At 34.7% G+C, this 17441-nt stretch overlaps 2 protein-coding genes across 4 annotated transcripts in view; one reads left to right on the top strand and one right to left on the bottom strand.

The window, feature by feature from the left end:
* LOC150100191 (major facilitator superfamily domain-containing protein 6-like) overlaps positions 1 to 17441 on the top strand; it is a 57572-nt gene that overhangs the window by 27719 nt on the left and 12412 nt on the right. The gene's annotated exons all lie outside the window — the stretch shown is intronic.
* The window catches only part of LOC150100190 (chromobox protein homolog 5-like), a 112479-nt gene continuing 97668 nt past the window's right edge, over positions 2631 to 17441 (bottom strand). Inside the window, exons 6-7 of one of the 3 annotated variants that reach the window (XM_090403294.1) lie at positions 16530 to 16629; positions 2631 to 3245 (exon numbers count right to left, since the gene is read on the bottom strand). The gene's annotated coding sequence lies outside the window, so the exon portion shown is untranslated. Of the gene's footprint in view, positions 3246 to 16461; positions 16630 to 17441 lie in introns of those variants that run through there. The other 2 variants (XM_090403295.1, XM_090403296.1) reach the window with 2 other exon arrangements.

Below are 17441 nucleotides of genomic sequence, written 5' to 3'. Positions count from 1 at the left end.
TTCCAGCCCTTCTATTATGCTTCACATATATTTGATTAACATATGAATTTTAATCACCTCCCTCCACTCCAAGGTAATGTTTGCAATGCAATATATAGAAACTAACTGAAATGTGTGATGGTCTGGTTGTATAATTAGCTTCTTTCCTGTTTTATATGGCTTTTATACTAAAGTATACAAAGATCTTCTGTTTATCAAATATTATTTCCACTGACCATCCAGCATATAAATGAGCTAAGCAACAGGAAAGAATAAAAGATCACAATGAAAGAAGAAAAAAAAAATCACTTCTTATATAAAAAATGTAAGAAGTGATTTTATAACATAAAATAATATAAAAATTATATTATATTACAAGAAGATCCAATGATAGTTTAGATACTTTCTCTACACATATCCTTATCAAGAACACTATTAGTCTTATTCAATCAACATTCCCTTCTTCAATATGCATGATCCAAGCCATTTAATTTGCTCCAATAAAAAAAAGAAATTTGTACAGCCTGAAAGAAACACTCCTTTCCTTACCTATTACAAAATTTTATGTAAAATGTTGCACAACTAGACAAACTCTGCTAAACAAAACCAAATATTTAATGTGTTTTTACATTATTGTTACTGACCATTACTTTGAAAAACTGCTAAATGAAACAAGCAGTGATAAAAAACACTGACCAGGCATGCAGTCAGGAATACATATCCATACTTGAAGTAGAAAAAGCCATCAAAGGCTTGAAATGTGGAAAGGCAGCAGGAGTAAATGATATTCGACCAGAAATGCTGAAGTATGGTGGTATAAAAGTCTTACAGTGGCTGCACTGCATAGTGAAGAAAGCCTGGACAGAGGGACGAATTCCCGATGATTGGAATAGAGCTCTCATAGTACCCATATATAAAAAGGGAAATAAAACTGAATGTGAGAATTACAGAGGTATTTCCCTACTGAGTGTTCCTGGCAAGATCTATGCAAGTATACTTGAGAAACGGTTGAGAAGAATTGTGGAAGAAAAGCTTGGTGAAGAACAAGCTGGATTCAGGCCAAATAGAGGCTGTCAGGATCAGATCTTCACTTTACGACAAATAGTCGAGAAAGCATGGGAATATAACAAAGATCTGTATTTAAGTTTTGTCGATTTGGAAAAGGCATATGACAAGGTGCCAAGAGAGAAGCTATTCAATCCGCTGCAGTTATATGGTGTCAATGGGGCATTATATCAAGCAATACTTAGTCTTTATTTGAGTTGTGAGTCAGCAGTTAGAATTGAAGGAAGTACAGGAAGATGGTTTAATGTTAAATCTGGTGTGAAACAAGGATGTACATTATCCCCTCTGTTATTCATGATCTATATGGATCACATTATGAAGGAAAGTGGTATTAAACCTGATATCAAAATTGGAGATGTTAACGTCAGCTCTTTGCTTTATGCAGATGATGTTATACTTCTAAATAAATCCGCTACAAGTCTGCAAGATTCTCTGACTAAATTGAATAGCTGTTGTAATAGATATGGTATGAAGGTCAGCAATAAAAAGACAAAGACAATGAAAATAGGCAGAATCATTGAAAATGTCAACTGTGTTGTGAATGGAGAACCTGTGGAACAAGTAAAACATTTCAGCTACTTAGGCACAATTTTTACTGAAGATGGTAAATTAAATATAGAAATAGACAACAGAATCAGCAAAGCTGGTATGGTGGGAAGTCAATTGAATAAATTCATATGGAATAAGAGAGAAATTAGTCGGAACACTAAGTTAGCTGTATACAAGACAGTGTTCAAACCAGTTTTAACTTATGGATCTGAGAGCTGGGTCAGAAGTAAAACACTTGACCAAAGACTAGAGACCGCAGATATGAGAGTCCTGAGAAAGATTAGAGGCGTGAACAGATGGCATCAATGGCAACATCATATTAAAAATGAAGATATTAGGAAAGAACTTGACATTGTCAGCATCCAGGAATGCATTAGCAGAGCTAATCTCAGGTGGTATGGTCACTTAAATAGAATGGGAGAGGAAAGATTAGCAAAACAAGTGTTCTCTGCCAGGTTGGCAGGAAAACTACCCAGAGGAAGACCAAGATATAGGTGGATTGATACGATACAAAGTGCCTTAGTCGACAGAAATATAAGATCTGATAATGTTGGAGTCTTGACAAGTAACAGACTGATTTGGAGGAAAATTGTAGATAGGAAGTTAGTAATGATGTAATTTTTTCATGTAGTACTGTCATATCCTGTACACCCTTTGAGGGTACACGGCAGGAATTTGATGATGTTACTGACTAGGAGACTAATCCATCTAAGATGACATGCATCTTGCAAATAACCAAAATTCATGAGTCTTTATAGTGCACATAACTGTTACCAAATGTGTTCAAGGTCAGTTTTATGTTTATGAGGAGAAAAATGGAGAACACTCATAAGAAAGTTAACTGCACATTTATACTCCAAGACTAACTTAATGCTGAAAAAAAAAAAAAAAAAAAAAGGTAGCATATAAATTAGCAATCATGAGTGTGGCCAAACTCATACATATAACCCTATATTCACGATCCCACATATATAAGTTGTGTATATCCACAGCTTAACATCTGCCTCTCAAGCATCAGTATTTATTTTATATATTGATAAATTAGATAATTCTTAAATTTACTGCTTCTATAGCTTTCTTATGAAAACTGTTCTGCATATTTTAACTCTAATAGTAAAGAATGAACTTTGTATTTTTGTTCTAAGTCACCTAAACCTTTAGTAGGGCTTGCTCTACTAAATTCTCCCTACTTATGTGTACTGAATTACTTATAAACTTCAATTAAATCTCCTCACTGTGTTATGTTAGCTGAATTCAACAGCTAAACTGGGCTTACATGCCACTGAGGATGTGCAAATCAAGTTTCCCTGAAACACAATGCCAGTCAATTTTTTTTCAATATAGTGTGTATTAATGTTATTAGTGTTGTGAATCTATAAAATCTGGAATAGATTGTTTCACTCTCTACAACGATATCCTTGATGGTAATGTTTAGTTAAGCCATTTTTATTACATATCTTCCTAACACACACCAAAACAACATAACATTCACAACTGAAATGAATAAAACAAAAAAAAATGTACTGTTCCTTTATATTTCCAGAGATATCCTTTTGGAGATTTACACTTTACAGCAGGTAGTCCATTACCTTTTTGTGTCTGCAGGCTGTATTAGCACATATATGGCTTGATAGCAGGGGTCAAACAAATAGCTATTAATAGGGAAAAAAAAAATGAATGCATTTTTAAACTCATATATATATTTATCAAGTATTGTTTAAGTTTCTGATAAAATAAATCTTTGTATAATTTACAAGACAAAGACTGTGCCTGGTGATCAACAAAATATTAGTATAGTAATGATTTAAGTGGACATAAGAAGAATGTAAGGGTGAATATCAGGTGGTTATTCAGGAGAATGAAAGATAACAGTATAGTGGGAAAGGTTGTCATTGTGTTGCTAAGGTATGACGATGATGAGAGCCAGAATCATGAATGGTATGCTAGCAAAGCTGTGTGAGAAGGGAATGCAGTTTGTGTATGCATGTATTTGAGCGAAGAATGGACTTATACAGATGTGATGGACTGCATTTGAATGGCTTTGGAGTGAGTGAACTGGAGAAACTGTTGCAAGAGATCAGCAATAAGACAAAGTGAAAGATCAGGAGTGTTCAGCAATGGAAACAGTAGTGTGAGAGATGAAGAGAGAACAGAAATGCAAGAAGAATAGGAAAATGGGGGGAGAGTAGAGCAGGGGGGGAACAGGAGACATGGCAGAGGGAGAGTGGATGTTGGAAGTAGTAGTGAATGTATGTATGGGGGATAATAAGGATAGAAATGGAATAGATCAGGATGTGAATGGGGAAGTTGAGACTAAGCAGATATGTGGTAAGCAATGATATAGGTGATTGGGTAAAGGCAGGTATATGGTGGGGAAATCACAACCAACAAAAGGCTTGGGTAAAACTGATTATAGACCTAAAAGTGAACTGCTTTGTTTATTTACAAATGCCAAGAGTATCAGAAATAAGAAAGATGAAATAGTTTCACTGATTGAGTTTATTCACCCCAAAATTATTGAAATAAGAAACATGTTGAGTGAACAGGATATCCTAACGGGAATAGAAATGGAATGGTAGTGTTTTTCACAAGGATAGAAGGGAGAGAAGTGCTGCTGATGATAGCAGCACTTCCCTCTCTTCAGGGAATAATGTCCACATAAGGTAGACATGAAAGAGGGAAATAGTAATGGTTATGAGGCAGTGTGGTGTAAAGTGGAGATTAACAGGAAGACATTTAGTTCGATGTTGCTATAGGCCAGGAAATATGGAGGATGGTGATGAAGAAATGTATAAACAACTTGGGTTAGTGAATAAAGCAAGGGTGATTATTATGGATGATTTTAATTATGGCAGTATAGACTGGAATAAAGAGACAACAACTGGAATAAGGAAAATGAGTTTGAATCAGAGACAAACAACTATTTCAGGCAGCATGTAAAAAAAAGCATGCAAGGGTTGAGAGTTTTAGAGATGATCGTTTAAATCAGAAGATGTAATTATGAGTAATTATATTATAATTGAGTGTGTGTATGATAGTATGTACCTCTCATGATGAGTCTCTGACTCCATGGAGGTCAGATGTTAATAACAATAAGGGAGTTTCACACCTTCCTCCAATTTTTGAGAGTGATCATGAAGTGATCAGCTGAATTGTGGCTAGCCACATGCAGATTTTTTGTAAGGAAAGGTTACATGTGGAAGTACAAAGCTGGTGATTTTGACAAACTTAGGAGACAGTTTTGAAATATAGCATGGAATGAGGAGTTGAGCAGTCAGGGAATAAATGCTGTGTGAGAAATGACAAAGAAATACATAATAATATCAGTGTGTGAATGTATTCCGAAGGTCAAAAGACTGAATACAGTAGGTGTCAAATGAGTGAATAAAAGGATTAAGCATGAAATTTGGAAGAAGTGGACACTGTGGAAGCAACAGAAGATGAATAATGGTAGAAGTCATTTGCATGAGTATAAAGAACAGGCCGGGAAGGTAACTCAATTGGTTAGAACAGCAAAACTAAAGTATCAGCAGAAATTGGCAAAAATCAGGCCAAGAAAACCCTTAGTTTTTCAGATATGTGGTAAGCAGAAGGAAGAATGATTATGGAAAGATGATTTAAAGTGGTGAAATGTAACTGCTGCAAAAGACATTAAGGTAGTCAGTGATCAATTTATAAGGGCGTTTCATCTTCATCAGGATGAAATCATAAGAAACTCAAGTGTGGAGAATGTAGGAGAGGATGACTTAATTGTGAGTGAGTGGGAGGTATATGAGGAAATAAATAAACTTGATGTCTCAATAAAGCAACAGGATTTAATGACATTTTGCCACACATTTTAAGGGAATGTTCCAGAAAATTGGCAGTAGTATTAGCATGCCTGTATAATAAGTCTTACAACAACACATGTTCCAAGAGAGTGGAAAGAAGATAAATTGTTCCACCTACGTAAAGGTGGTGGTGATAAGGCTGTGGCTACAAATTATAGACCGATCTGTATATCTGGAGTTGTGAAAGTACTAGAGAGATAGGCGAGAACTAGGATGCAGAAATGGGTTGATAACAGCAGCATTCTCTGTGGTTATCAGCATGGGTTTATTAAAGGAAGATCATGTTTTATTAACTTACTTATGTACTATAATGTGATAAATGTCTTGGACAAGAGAGAAGCATATACAGGGTATACTTAGATTCTGCAAAAGTTTCCAATACCTGTAATTCAACCTATACCCCTCCCTAGTCATTTCCTAAGCTACTAATATATACAAGCACTGTTTATTATTGATTAGTTATTTATATTTTGCCACAAATCTCTCTTCTCATAATTTGTTTTTTATTCATATTATTTCCACCATAAATGCAAACATATGCACAGAGATTACAGATTAGATGTAATTCATTCTATCCCATGACAGCTTTCTGGATACAAATAAATTAAACTATAAATTGGTGATAATTTATCTTTAATGATGTATTTCTATTTCACAATTATTCTTTTCTTGCTTCAATGTGTGCACTAATCATTTGAAGTAATTTTATCCAACCACATTGAAAAGACAATTTGGCATTCTGAGAGTTGAAGGATCAGATAATTGAAGTATCATTATGGTTCTATACCAGAAATTGGTTGACATGCAAAGATCGGTTAATTCAAGAGTTTTGAAGGTTGGATAAGTGGTAGATTGTAATTCCTTACACCTTTTAGTAATTTAAATATACAACCAAATATAGAATTTCTTGTATAGCACTAGAATGATATGATATAATACAAATCATAATGGCTTATATCATGAAACAAATTACCCCCCCCCACACACAGTCTTGCTTTTGATGGAAGCACATGGTTCGTAACATGTCCACAAACAAAGCACATGACAAATTTTCATGCACTACCCAATGGTCAAGTACAATGTCCTGCCTGCTGCAAAGGTGCTAAATAACAATTGCGTACAAAGAAATCTTGTATCATCTATAACAGAATTATGTCAAAATCATGCATATCATCAACTGAGTAAAAGGAAAACATAATATGCAATATTAGAGATGCTAATCTGAGTCCTTATGCAGATGATGATATACTTCTAAATAAATCCACAATAAGTCTGCAAGGTTCTCTGACTAAACTGAATAACTGTTGTAATAAATTTAGTATGAAAATCAGCAATAAAAAGAATGAAAACATGCAGAAACATTGAAAACATGAAGTGCATCCTGAATGGTAACCTATTGAACAAGTAAAACATTTCAGCTATTTAAGGTCTGATTTTTATTGAAGATGGCAAATTAAATATGGAAATGGAGAACAGAATTAACAAAGCTCAAACTTAGTACAGTGTTTTGACCAATTTCTGTTATCTCATTTGATTGGATAAAGAAAGACATCTTCAGTACAGGATTATAGAAATGCAATTAAACAATAACAGGCAATTCTAAAAAAGTGCCACCTTAGTAACTAATGTAAGATGATTAAAATAGTGAATTTCTTAACTAAATTCCTAACTTTATATAAACACATACACACTTGTTCTGCACACTGTGGTGTCTGTTGACTTCTTGGAAAGAAGTCAACAGACACCACAGTGTGCAGAACAAACAGGACATATGACAGCAATTAATGGGAATTTTGGAACCATTCTTCCTGTAGGTATGTAATGAGGTCCTGGACTGTTGTGAGGCAAAACATCCCTTGACCTCATCGGATGCTCTGGTTCATCCCACAGATGTTCAATAGGGTTGAGATCACTGTTATGTAGAGGTCAGTTAAGTGTGGTAATGTTCATGTCCAAAACTGCAGTTACAGCAGCAGCCTTAGGAAACGGTGCAGTCTTACTGAAAAAGACAATGGTCACTTCCATAGAAATGCCACAAAGTAAGAAGCATTGCATTGTCCAGAACGTGCTAGATACCTCTCTGAGTTCAATGTTTATGGCACCATAAACAGAAGTCTGAGGCCAAAGCAAGAAAAACAGGGCCATACCATCACCTCCAAAATTCATAGGTAATGTGAGCTTGCATATTGCAGTCCTACCACAGATACTTGAGCCTCTGTTCTGAATGGTTTTTGTGCAGATTTGTTCCACTCGATAGCTGAAACTCTGCCTTGAAAGTGGCAGCCGACGAATGGTGGTTTACACATTATCCTACGTAGCACCCTAGTCACACTCAACGAGTGTGGTGGGTCTTTCACTTGGGTAGCATTTGCGGCTAACCCCTGCACTTCTGAGTATGGTATCACTGGACCTGAGATGGCCAAATATGTCAACAATTTGCCGAACATATAGGCCTGCAACATGGCACCGTATCACAATGCCTCTTTAAAACTCTGTCGGTTACCTTCTCAAAGCAATTTCACATAGACACAGTTGCACTGACTTGGGAGAATCATGTTCCTCTAATTTATACCAGCTACATGGCACGATGCACCTTGCCTATGGGGGGGACAGGTGTCTGTTGACTTCTTTCTAAGCAGCAGATGTGTGTTTGCGCACACTTTTTTTTTTTTTTTTTTGTTGTTGTCCTCAATTAACTAAGGTGTCTGTGGTTATGACTGAGATACCAATGGTTGTGTCAATGAAATGCACTATAGAGGTTAAATCTTCTTTCTTTCAGTATGCCCTCTATTTAATTATTTTTTGCAGCAGGTCCTCCATTCGACACTTAAGAATGTTTACTTCTTTTCGCCATTTTCATTCTTGAGGTCTTCTGCTACCATTAGTTTAGATTTCGTCTTGCACTTAGGAGACGGTGCAAGCACTTCTATACTGTCATTACTGTACTGCATGTAACGTTCATACACCTGAAATTTTTTTTGTTAATTTATTCCACGTGGTTATTAAGCAAGTCTTTAAGTATGACTACATAACAGGGGTGACCAACTACACATCCTTTTGGAGCCAAAATAATTCCAGTAAGGCTTAGAAGAGCCGCAACCTTTGACCGATGTGATGGTACGGGAGTGAGTGTGCGAATGGCAAGGTTATAACGAACTTGTAAGAGCTGCTTTCACTAATTATACACCTAATTTTAAGAAACTTACTAAGAAAATGGATACAAGGAAGGCTTCTACTAGTAAATATAACTAAAATTATGTTTTAACTTTAAAATTATTCTAATTGTTCAAAGCAAACTTCATTTAATGTCTTTCGAATTAAACTTTTTTAATTGCAGTAATTTTTATTAACCCTGTTTTTCTCTCTCTTCTTTTTTGGTTTTCTCCTCTTCTCTTTGTTTATTTTTTCCTGGTAGATCGTGAAGAGCCGTGTGATGCATGGCTCGCGAGTTGCATGCAGCTCTCGAGCCATGTTGTGGCCACCCATGCTTTATTATTATTATATAGCATGGGTGCCCACATTGCCAAAAAAGGTTATTAAAATTATGACATATTACCAGATGATTACTGCAAATGTTAAAAGCATTAAATGGTGTATGAACATGTCCTTAAATGGACTGTTTCTTTTGGCTTCATATTTTCTGTCTGGTGGTGCGATTGGTTTTGCTTGACAAAGTTGCTAAAGTCATTGTTACCAACTAGTCATAAAATCATGATGATTATGTTCACACTAAGATGAGTACAATCAGCACATTTTTGCCAAGTGCTTTTGTATTCTGTGATAAAATCGTAGTAGTGTTTCAGATTATTTTTCTTGTTTCACTTATTAATCCCAGAAGAGAAGGTAAGAAAATCAATACTTTATTTACTACTGTTCTTCTTAATATATTTTTTATTGTATGCAATAAAAAATATTCTGGAGGTTGTTGAAGAAGCTTAGGAATGGAGGAAAGAGTGCTGTAAAAGGAGTTAGAGATGATAAAGGTGACATGAAAACAGGAGAAAAAGAAATCCTTGAAGTATGGAGTAATTACTTTGAAAAACTGCTAAATGAAACATGCAGTGATGACAGCACAGTGATAAAAAAACACTGACCAGGCATGCAGTCAGGAATACATATCCATACTTGAAGTAGAAAAAGCCATCAAAGGCTTGAAATGTGGAAAGGCAGCAGGAGTAAATGATATTTGACCAGAAATGCTGAAGTATGGTGGTATAAAAGTCTTACAGTGGCTGCACTGCATAGTTCAGAAAGCCTGGACAGAGGGACGAATTCCCGATGATTGGAGTAGAGCTCTCATAGTACCCATATATAAAAAGGGAAATAAAACTGAATGTGAGAATTACAGAGGTATTTCTCTACAGAGTGTTCCTGGCAAGATCTATGCAAGTATACTTGAGAAACGGTTGAGAAGAATTGTGGAAGAAAAGCTTGGTGAAGAACAAGCTGGATTCAGGCCAAATAGAGGCTGTCTGGATCAGATCTTCACTTTACGATAAATAGTCGAGAAAGCATGGGAATATAACAAAGATCTGTATTTAAGTTTTGTCGATTTGGAAAAGGCATATGACAAGGTGCCAAGAGAGAAGCTATTCAATACGCTGCAGTTATATGGTGTCAATGGGGCATTATATCAAGCAATGCTTAGTCTTTATTTGAGTTGTGAGTCAGCAGTTAGAATTGAAGGAAGTACAGGAAGATGGTTTAATGTTAAATCTGGTGTGAGACAAGGATGTACATTATCCCCTCTGTTATTCATTATTTATATGGATCACATTATGAAGGAAAGTGGTATTAAACCTGATATCAGAATTGGAGATGTTAATGTCAGCTCTTTGCTTTATGCGGATGATGTTATACTTCTAAATAAATCCGCTACAAGTCTGCAAGATTCTCTGACTAAATTGAATAACTGTTGTAATAGATATGGTATGAAGGTCAGCAATAAAAAGACAAAGACAATGAAAATAGGCAGAATCATTGAAAATGTCAACTGTGTTGTGAATGGAGAACCTGTGGAACAAGTAAAACATTTCAGCTACTTAGGCACAATTTTTACTGAAGATGGTAAATTAAATATAGAAATAGACAACAGAATCAGCAAAGCTGGTATGGTGGGAAGTCAATTGAATAAATTCATATGGAATAAGAGAAATTAGTCGGAACACTAAATTAGCTGTATACAAGACAGTGTTCAAACCAGTTTTAACTTATGGATCTGAGAGCTGGGTCAGAAGTAAAACACTTGACCAAAGACTAGAGACCGCAGATATGAGAGTCCTGAGAAAGATTAGAGGCTTGAACAGATGGCATTAATGGCAATATCATATTAAAAATGAAGATATTAGGAAAGAACTTGACATTGTCAGCATCCAGGAATGCATTAGCAGAGCTAATCTCAGGTGGTATGGTCACTTAAATAGAATCGGAGAGGAAAGATTAGCAAAACAAGTGTTCTCTGCCAGGTTGGCAGGAAAATGACCCAGAGGAAGACCAAGATATAGGTGGATTGATATGGTACAAAGTTCCTTAGACGATAGAAATATAACATCTGATAATGTTGGAGTCTTGACAAGCAACAGACTGATTTGGAGGAAAATTGTAGATAGGAAGTTAGTAATGATGTAAATTTTTCATGTAGTACTGTCATATCCTGTACACCCATTGAGGGTACATGGCAGGAATTTGATGATGATGATGGTTAGGTGTTACCTACTTATCTGAGATTTCTATAACATGAATAAATGTATCAGCTTGATATGTTAAAAAATATCTATCAAGAAAGTAAATTATTTTGGATGCATAAAACTTGTGTCGAATATTCGAGAAGTGTGAAGACTGAAAATTTCGATTAAAACTAGTAAGTTGCCCTTTAACAGAAGTGACAAAGCTTGCTGAGGTGGCATGGTATTTGAAATAAACTAACTTCATCGAAAAAATTTTCAATACGAATGTGTGAAAGATCATGTGCCTTCAAGGCATGCAAGTTCAATGGATTATAACACAGATGATTATGGTTATTGGAAACAATTCATATACACTGTTTTCTAAGAATGTATATTTAATGTATCTCAAGAAATTCCAGTATATGATGATGGACTAAATTCTTTTTCCCTTAATGACTGAAAAGAGGTAAATAAGTCCCTTGTGAGAGATCTATATTATGTGTTCAAATCCAGCAATGTTGAATGTTATGCTTGAAAATACAGCAATATTTTAATCAGAGAAAGATTACGATATCCAGTACTACCAGTATTAATTTCTTCCTTATCTGGAGTTCCAAGCACTACTTCAAAATTTATACTTAGATCCCGATCCTTGCTTGAGTAACTTGTGGGTGGATGATATACTAGAACAAAGTGATTACTCTCCATACAGTTAAAATTTTAATATAAAAGAGTAATGCAATATAAATAAGTCAACCTATGTGCAGAACATTTTTTTTGCTGCTCAGAATTTCTGATAATTTAATGATCGCAATATCACATAATTAACATGAGAAAGAGGGGGGAAAAAAAGGATTAAAGATTGTGACATACTGATAGGTAAATTAAATGTTGTTTAATTTTTGAACTGTAACTGCAAATTGTCCTACCATGAAATATGCTTCCAACATCCCTGATTAATATTCCTGAACTCTTAGAAAACCCAAAAATTCACAGAGATTCTTACTCTCCTATCATGTCACTGATGTCCGCAGTTTCATTCTCAAAATTCTTAACTCGATAAATACACTATGTTGACAAAAGTATTTGGACACCTAGATGTGACCAAAAAAAGTGTTTTAATTACATTTCTAGTACCGAGTGAGGCCACCTTTGGACTGAATAACAGCAACTACCCTTCGGGACATGATTTCAATCAAGTCTGATACTTCACAACAGGAATATTCTTCCATTCCTCATGCAAAACTATCCCCATTACTGATAATGCCCACTATGGTCTAGGGTCAATTTGGCATTCTAATTCATCCCAAAGATATTTGATTTGGTTGAGGTCTGGACTCTGAGCAAGCCAATCCAACACTTTAACACTGTTTTGTGGAAACCAGTCTCAGACATGCAGTGCAGTATGCCATGGAGCACTGACATGCTAAATCATGCAATGGTCACTGGCAAAGTACTTCCACAGCATCAGAAGCATGAAATTGTCCAGGATGGCCAGGTAGCTATCAGACATGGTTTGGCGCACATCCACCAATGGACCAAGCACCATCCAATTGAAACACCCCAATACCATTACCGAACCTCCACCAAACTTAAGAGTTGGAATGATTGCAGTCCTGCCGGTACAGTACCCTGGGTAAACTCCTGATATAAACATGACCATGAGAGTGAAACATTTGCAAACATGATTTCTCACCACACAGAACCCTTTATCAATCATCTATGGTCCAGTAATTCGAAACATGCAAAATCAATGAGACAGAGCTCATTGATTTTGGTCAGTAAGTGCTTGTGATCTCCTGGGTGTTTTCCTGCTATGGTAGCACCATCAACTTTCCATCTACAAATGACATAAGGAACAGTGGATTTTGGTATACTGAGACAGGTAGCAATATCATGGGCAGAAAGACCACTGATGTGACATCTAACTACCATCCCACGTAGGAAGTCTGTCAGTTCAGCTGAACATGTCATCTTGACATCGAGTACAGTGAAAAGAATGCAGCACATCCCACCTTTTATTAGCAGACATTTCCTGAATATTTGCATATGGTAGGAGCCAAAATTTAGATGGCACATAAGATATCCAAATACTTTTGTCAACAGTGCATATACACACCTACATACATATTCACACACATATTAATAAAGGAGTTTTATAGGATTGACACTGATGACTTTCTGTACAATGCAGGAAGAGAGAATGAGGAGTCATCCCCAGAAATTGTGTAAGAGCATGGTTAACAAGGGTGTTAGGATTAGAGTATTTGCTTGGACGGTGGTGAATGTATGGAATGCATTGCCAGAGGTAGTTGTGAGTGCTCCATCTGTGAATGAGTTTAAGGAGAGTGTGAATAATGGCTAGTGTGTCAATATAGGGTCTCCCACAATGAGTCTGACTCCACGGAAACACCCATTATAATAATAATACACACTTTTTTAGTCAGAAAATAGGAAATTATAAACTAAAAAAAAGTATAATATTAGGAATTTAAGAAATTGACCATTTTAGTCATCTTACATTAGTTACCAAGGTGGTGCTTTTTAGAATTGTCTGTTTAATTGCCACTATAATTCTGTACTGAAGATGCCTATGACACTTATACAAAAATTTTTACAATAAATAAGTTTATGCAGTTTTTATATCATTGTCATGCAAACTTACGATATTCCATTATTGAAACAAAAAGCATTTTCTCCCTCATTTATACCTGAAACATTAAGTGCACTACCATATTAGTCTATTTCCTAATATGTTCTAGTATGTGTCCCAGTTTCTAACCATTATGGCCTTTTCATGTAGTCAATTATATATATTTTATGAATGGAAAACTACCTCAAAATTACTGATGACAACTTTGTCAATAATTATGTTAACTAGAACTCCTGGACTTTTAGTAAAGTCCAGGAGTTCCTTATAAGAGTTTGTAAAATAAGAGCTTTTTTTGTCTGTCCATCTGTAGTCAAATTATTCCGGGATTCTGGCTGAACAGATTTAACTCAAACGAGTGAAGAGGAAGCTCATGTGTTGGCAGTACATGTTAGTTTATTTTAATGGTACTGATTACAACAGTATTGATATCTAGTGTGCATGACAAAGATATGGCAGACATGTTATAAATGCAATCAATACTGTTAAAATAAACTAACGTATTTAATTCAAATTTGGAAAATCTGAGTAAAATCCATCCAGCCTTACAAAAACGTTAATCCATTCCATTTTGTTTCAATCATACCATTTTTCAGGAATGTAAAGCATGAACAAGTGCTATGGCTAGATACAATTTAATAATACTTGAAGTTATGCATATAAGATATCCATGGGATTCAATTTTGGTTTCAAATCATTGTGCATTTTTTATTGGCAAAATTATTCAACATAATTCAACTCTGCTTGATGGTTATTAATGAAAATGTTAAATCATTTCAATTTGACCATTTGTTGGGACAAAATTAGGCAAAACAAAATTATATATCTAGAGCGCATAATAGAAAAATATGGCCGACATGTTATAAACATGCTACAACTTTAGATGCTTGTTGGATGTTTTACATGAAAACCAACATTTGATAGAATTCCTTGAAGAATATAACCTTTTTTTACAGATAATTCAAGAAAATGGAAACAACGATAGCAATTAAACTGCCATAATACAGTATTTTATATAAACAGTGCGAGCTATCAATATAGTGGAATGGATATAGTAATCATGAAACTAGTCCTTGGTTCAAAACATTAAAAAACTAATTCTGTTTTTATTGAAAAATGATTTAAAATTATAACAGTTTCTCCCCCCCCCATCTATGTAGACCATTGGGACACAATAAAGGTAACTGTCCTGACATGTTCTCTAGGTGTCTCTTGGGATCTCCTAAGGTGGAGAACAAGGAATTAGTCCATTTTCTAATCTTATCTACCCAGAAGATCCTAGGTCATCCGCAGTTGTTTTTTTTTTAACCTTCAAGCCCTGTAGTGCTATTTTAACTAAGCTATCTGATCTAGAAATCTAGAAATGTGGCCTACCACCAGAGCTGTTTCTGACGTATTTTAGTGATATTTTTGTGTGTCTGGCAATAGGGCAGATTTTCCTTCTAACCTCGTCATTTGTAGTGTGCTGTGCCTTTTGCATCTCGAAAGCCAATAGTCTTTTCTCATCTTCCATTAGCTATGTCTAACTCTCACATTTGTATGGTAAGACAGAGTTAACAAGAGTACTGATGAGATGGAGCCTTGTAATTAGATGTATTTTATTGTTCTTGTAGAGTGGTAACCTCTGAAGGGCAATAGTTGCTTTAGTAATGTATGCTTTATCATCATGTTTTGACCAGCCATTTCTGTGTTGTACACTTCAAGTCCAGTAAAGAGAAAATGTAAAAGTACAGATGACTCAATATGGTAAAACATCCTTAACAGTTTTCAAAAAGTTCTGACTGAAGCAAAATGCTATAATAATAACTATCAAATAATCAACTTATTTGGAAGTTTTTTCTTCCTTGGTTATACTATAAATTAAAAATATTATCTTGAATTCATAATTTTCTTCCTTGGTTATACTATAAATTAAAGATATTATCTTGAATTTATAACCAACTTATGTAAAACTTCATTTAGCATAAAATTTTTGTCCTAGTTTCTAGAGCATCTTCAGTATGACTGTACTAAATAAAATCGCATTTAAATTATTCCATAACTACTATGGCATAATGCTATTCTAAAGAAAATTCACTTATAGCAATCTTAGTTCAGCCCAGTGGCTTTCACCCATGAAAGGTCCATGTGAACCAATAGTACGTTAGTACCATGGGTAGATTAAAGTGTTTTTTTTTTTTTTTGTATTTTTTTAAAATTAATTTGATATTTTTTTGTTGTTTGCATTTTAATTGTTTTTTTTTTTTTTTTTGGTCCAGAAATCCTGCCATAGAGACCAAACATGGGACTTTTTCCAAGACTCTTTGGATTTCCAATAGGTAAGGGAGTGGTGGTCTTTACACAGAGCAATGCAATTCATTTCCCACCTAAAACATTATGGTCAAATTTCGTTGTTGAAAAGGTAACCCATTTTTAACATGCCGTTCATGGGAAATAAATTCTAGCTTTAGTGCACTAGAAACAAATTAACTTCAAAATTGGGAACTACCTATGTTTCATATCTGAAACAAGTAGTTTCATGTTACATTATTCTTCTGACATAGATATTATATGTCTATTAGATGATAAAGATATGGCATTAGATTGTTGCTGGATATATGTTCATCAGCTAGCTAGTCATTACACTAAACTTCAGTTGACAGTGTGTAAATATGTTTTTCACTTAATCACATCTTATGCACATCTTGTTAAGAATGTATATAAATGCATCCTCTCATTCACAGTTTAATTTCTTTTTTTTAATTTTTATTCCTCTATCATTTCCATATATATGAAATTACACAAAATAACCTGTATAAAAGAAGATTCCACGTGTGACAACAAGTCACAACCATTCATTGCATCTTTCTTGTTTTTCATTAATTTTCAGACTGCTACTTCATAAGAGAATCTATAAGACATAAAATTATGCATCAAAGGAGCTTCTTGATAAGCAAATAGAATAGTTCACTAAACTAATAATATATTTCAGATTTCAATCTAAATTAGAATTGTGACCTTTGACAGAAAGAGTAAAAAAATAAAACAAAAAAAACCCAATTCTTTTTATTGATGTGGATGTCAATTACTGCTGAAGATGGTTAGCAACTTATTACATTTAGAATTCCAATTCTTGGTTACACTGGTCAATTAATTCAATTATTTTTTTAAAAAACAAATCAATTCAAATACATTTGAATTGAATCTCTTGAAGTGAAGTGAGCAACTGAATTTCTTATTCAATTTTATATCACATTTAAATGTTGCTGTAGTGCAACTGGAAGAATAACAGTACGTTGGTCCATTCAGTTAGAAAAGGAATCTTTATATGGTTTTTTTACAATTAAAGGTGAGTTAGCTGATCTCATACAGAGGTAGCAGGGTTTTTCTCCTGAAAACTCATGTTTTTAATCCCACATACAGCTTTGAGAACACATGTAATTTACAGAAAAAAAAAAAAAAAAAATAGCAGTAGTGGTAAGCAATAGATAGCATTGTGTGTAGATGATGGTAATAGCAGTTCTGTGTAGTTAGTGGATTAAATGATGGAGACAGTTGTAGAGTAGATCACATTCCCTCGATGAGTCCTTGGAGCTGTTATAATAATAATAATTTAAGAGGCAGGTCTGTTATTTGTATGATTTGTTTGCAAGGTTAAGAAGCAGCATAACATCATTTACATACATTCATCGCTTTGGTTGCAAAATAGAGGATTGAAATAAA

The sequence above is a fragment of the Typopeltis vanoorti genome, chromosome 13 (genome assembly GCF_054136105.1).
Source record: "Typopeltis vanoorti isolate ZY-2024b chromosome 13, IOZ_Tvanoo_1.0, whole genome shotgun sequence".
Classification (NCBI taxonomy): domain Eukaryota; kingdom Metazoa; phylum Arthropoda; class Arachnida; order Uropygi; family Thelyphonidae; genus Typopeltis; species Typopeltis vanoorti.
The sequence above is the reverse complement of the archived record's forward strand: the minus strand, read 5'-3'. Positions and strand labels throughout refer to the sequence as shown.